Source organism: Palaemon carinicauda, chromosome 1 (genome assembly GCF_036898095.1).
Source record: "Palaemon carinicauda isolate YSFRI2023 chromosome 1, ASM3689809v2, whole genome shotgun sequence".
NCBI classification, from domain to species: domain Eukaryota; kingdom Metazoa; phylum Arthropoda; class Malacostraca; order Decapoda; family Palaemonidae; genus Palaemon; species Palaemon carinicauda.
The window spans coordinates 64,851,998-64,856,997 of NC_090725.1; positions in this window are offsets into that span (position 1 = coordinate 64,851,998).

The following is a 5,000-nucleotide window of genomic DNA, read 5'->3' on the forward strand; positions in this document are numbered from 1 at the left end:
ATTTTAACTTTAAATAAATTACCCATTGCTGTAACTACTCGCTCCCAGAGGAAAGGGCGTAACCTCTTGATGGACGGAGAGGATTTACATTTAGACCCTGTTCAAGTAGATGTAGCAGTAGGAAGGCTCGAGTCAGTAGGAAGTAGTGGTAGTAGTAAGGTAGTTAGAGCATGGAATAGGGCTGATTTTATAAAAGCTCAGCATGATGAATTTGATGTGGAAATAACTGAGGGGGATGATATTTCTAAGCCATGTTTTGTATCGGAGAGAGGATTATTGTGTAGATTAAGCCGTTCTGCTTTTATGGAATCCTCAGAGTATCATAAGCAGATTTTGGTACCTAAACAATTCAGAGACGAATTGCTGCAGTTAGCTCATGAGGATCCTTTCTCAGGACACTTTGGGGTAACAAAAACTTTTAAGAGATTAACCAAGTTTTTTTGGTGGCCTAATATGAAAAGGTGTATTAAGCAGTTCTTGCGAACTTGTGTAACGTGCCAGGTCATGGGTAAACCTAATCAGGTATTGCGAAAAGCTCCATTAAAACCCATTCCTGTAATTGGTGAACCATTTTCTGAGATTGTCATTGATGTTGTTGGTCCTTTACCTAGAACTCAATCGGGATATATGTACTTATTAACTGTGATGGATAGGGCTTCTCGGTTCCCAGAGGCTTTCCCTCTTAGGAAAGTAACGTCAAAAGCTGTCTGGGAAAAGTTAGTAGAATATTTTTGTCGTTATGGGTTACCTTGTACCATTCAATCAGATTGTGGTACTAACTTTACTTCCAAGTACTTTAAGGACAGGTGTGCTGAACTGGCCATTCAGCACATCACCAGTGTCCCATACCATCCTGAAAGTCAAGGGGTTGTGGAAAGGTTCCACCAAACCTTAAAAAGTATAATTGGCAAGTACTGTTATGAAAGGGAGAGTAGTTGGGATAAGGAACTACCTTATGCGTTATTTGCAATAAGAACTCACCCAAATGAATCGACTGGTGTTTCTCCTTTCAGATTGGTGTATGGTCATGAGGTTCGAGGTCTTTTAGAAGTGTTATTTGAAGTGTTGATTGGGGGACGAAAACAAATTCAAAATCTTAATATATTTTTATCTAATTTGAAAAATAAATTGAGTGGTGCCTGGAAGTTTGCCAAAGGTAATCTGGAAGCTTCCCAGGCTAGTATGAAAGCATTCCATGATCGTAAGGCCGTTAGTCGTTCTTTCGAATCTGGAGATCTGGTTCTGGTTTTAGATATGGACCCTGATAGTTTTCTGAAACCCAGATTTAAAGGTCCATGGAAGGTAATAAGAAAGGTGTCTGACTTTAACTACGAATTAGATTCTCCAGGTTCTACTAGGAAGAGTAGAATTTTTCACATTAATAGGTTAAAGAAATATGAAGGTAGAAATCTAAGTCCATTAAATATTGTTTATGAAATGCCCTGTCCTCTAGCTACTGTATTTTATGATAACGTTGATGACCATGAAACTGTAGAAAATTTAAGAACTAAGGTTGAGATTTTTAATAAGGCAAATGTTTTGTTGGAACATCTGGATGAAGTCCAGAAGAAAGATTTGTTATGTTTGATAACAGCTTTTCCAGAAGTGTTTAGAGAGGCTCCAGGGCTTACTTCATGGCTTGAACATGATGTTGAGGTTGGTAATGCTCTTCCAGTAAAGCAGGCTCCTTACCGCCTGAACCCAGAAAAAGCCAAAGTAGTCGAGAAGGAGGTACAGTATATGCTGGACCACAATCTTATTCAACCCAGTTCAAGTCCTTGGAGTTCTCCTATTGTTCTGGTAAAGAAACCTGATGGTAATTATAGAATGTGTGTTGACTACCGTAGGGTTAATCAGGTAACAAAGAGTGACAGTTTCCCTCTTCCCCGGATTGACGATTTAATAGACCGAATAGGTAATGCCAAATTTGTAACGAAATTAGACTTATTGAAGGGTTATTGGCAGGTGCCATTGTCTCACAGGGCCCGTGAGATTTCGGCATTTGTCACCCCCAATGGGTTATATGAGTGTAAGGTGATGCCTTTTGGTTTGAAAAATGCAGCCTGTACGTTCCAGCGCCTTATGAATAGAGTGATATGCGGGCTGGAGGGTACCGAAATATATATTGACGACTTGGTGGTATATAGTCAGGACTGGAAAACCCATGTTGAAAGGTTAAGAAAACTTTTTCAGGTTTTACGAAAGGCTGGTTTGGTTGTAAACATCGATAAGTGTGAGTTTGGTAAAGCTGTAGTGACGTATCTGGGTCATGAGGTTGGTTTGGGGAAGGTTGCTCCTAAACATGCTAATATTGAGGTTATAGCCAACCTTCCTCAGCCGCGTAATGTCCGTGATGTCCGCAAAGTTCTTGGCATGTTAGGGTATTACAGGAGGTTCCTGAAGAATTTTGCTGACATCGCCCAGCCTTTAACTAATCTATTGAAAAAGAACACTAAGTTTTTGTGGAGTACAGAATGTGAAAAAGCATTTTCTAATTTGAAATCGGTATTAGTCTCGGAACCAATTCTTAGCTCTCCCAATTTTAATAAACCTTTTATTTTGGCGGTGGATGCCAGTGACGTGGGTGTTGGAGGAGTTCTGTTTCAGAGAGATGATGAGGGGGAAATGCACCCTGTATCTTATTTCAGTAAAAAGTTACTCCCGGCTGAAAGAAGGTATTCCACCATAGAGAAGGAAGCTTTGGCTCTGGTGAAGAGCGTAACCCATTTTTCTATTTACTTATCTAGTTCTCTCCAGGTTGAAGTGTTGACGGACCATAACCCGTTGGTATTTATAAATAAGATGAAGGGAGCGAATCAAAGAATTCTGCGATGGGCACTTCTCCTTCAGGAATATAACCTGGTCTTTCAGCATATAAAAGGAGTGGACAACAAGATCCCCGATGCACTTTCTAGGATGTGAAGTGTGGGCTGCTGTGCCGTTCCTAATTTTTTTTTATTTTCTTTTCAGATGATGTATAGGCTATTAAAGTATTCTAAGGTTGTTTTTTTTTTTTTTTTTTGTGCAATCCCGGAGTTCCCTGTTTTTTTTTTTGGTGGGGGTGTCCAGTTAGGTTAAGTAGTCTTAGTTTAAGTGTTTTGGTTGGTCATGTTTACTTTCTTATTTTCGTATTAAGGTTAAAAAAAAAAAAAAAAAAAAAAAAAATATTTTTCCTGTTTAGTCAAATTAATTTTTTTTTTTTTTTTTTTCGTTGAAGGAGGAAGGTGTCAGGCAGTAACGTAATTTTAAAGTAAAATTTTGTTGTTTTGCCTTTTTGCACTGATGGCTTTCATTTTTATTTTGTTTACAATTTTGTAAAGCTAAATTAAGTATTTTGCTGTTTGTTTTACATTAGTACATATATTTTGGTTTAAATGTAATGTTTAATTTGCTTTGGTTGAAAAAGCTTGAAGTTTTGTGGCGCCATCTATTGAGTGCATTTTGAAGTGCGGCCTTCCTCAGTATTTTTACTTCCTTGGCAAATTTTTAACTCTTTTATTTTTCTTTGTGGTGACTGGGAGTGTTGTAAGGAGAGGTGACTTGTGACTCTCCTAAAGTATTCTCGGGAGTCGAGTTCAAGGCCGTTGAAGACTCTGGAGCTGCTGATCTGCTTTTGTGGATTATATTTACCATTTGTCATTGAGCTGCTTCTTAATGTGGAAGGCAGTTTACCTGTGAAGCTACGTGTGAGAACAAGACTTGCAACTGTGATTCAAGTGATCTACTGCTTAACCTGGACATTGGCAGTTTTGTGTAGAGCAGGGCTCGAGAGCCTTTTTCATCTATGATGGATATATCTACTGTATCAGCACCAGAGTGGTCTTGTTGGAGCAAGTAGGGAGGCTTCTCTCAGGTAAGAGGAACATCCCCTGTATTTTGTCAAGCCATAGACTGAAAGTGCATATCCACCAACGGTTGTGAAGGGCTGTTCCACTGATGAGAGTGACTACTTGTGACCATATTTTTGAGCAGCAGATGGACTCGTCTATATCAGTACCGGTCTGTGTCATAGGACCAATATATTTGTGCATTTAACTATTGTCAAAGCGGATGAAGGTTTAATATGAGAGTGTTGTAAGATTATGTACTTTAATATTAAGGTTTAGATTGTGATATAGGTAGGATTATTGTTTCTTTTTGTATGTTCTTCCACTTCTTTCCTTTCTGTTTAGTAATAGGTTAGCGTGGTGGGTAAAGGCTTTTGGATACCTTTACATTAAAGATTTGATTTCCTCACTATGAGTAGGGTTTAGTTTTAGCATTAGGTGACTCATTGAGTTAATCGATGGCATTTTGGACTTAATCAATTTATTACTTTTTGTGGGCCATCAGTGTTAGTACCTTTATTGTTGTAATAAATATTGTGAAATTTTTGCCCTTGTGTCTTTCTGGTTTTCCTCGTTCCTACTGATTTGAGTTTTTGTCACTGGATTTGTGAATAAGATAAAAGAACCCGTTATGGCTTCCTTCTAGAGGGAGTTCGTAACAATCATGCTTCCATAATATAATTTCCTACAAGTTACAGTACATTGACCATTCACATTTAGTCATTCTATGTATCAATCAGTCTTTAGGCTGGAGCCCATGTGTAACATTACATTTTGCGTAAAATAGCGTCATAAGGAGCAAACACTGCAATAATATGTTATTTGGTTTAATTCAGCGCTTATATTTAGTTTACCTCGAGGTTACTATTTTCTTACACACTAAAAGTTTCATAACGTAGTTAGTGGTCAATATATAATAGAATTTATTTTGCTAAAACCTCCGAAGTTCTGTTTTTGATACTTAACCCGTGGATTATACTGCTACATCTTCCCCTTATATAGATTATGCAAAATATTGCCATATTCGTAGGAAAGGAGCAACTGTTAGACCTAATCCGGAAACTGGCGTGTTCATCACTGCAGAAATACGTACCATAATAGACACATTCACACACACACACATATATATATAAATATATATATATATATATATATATATATATATATATATAT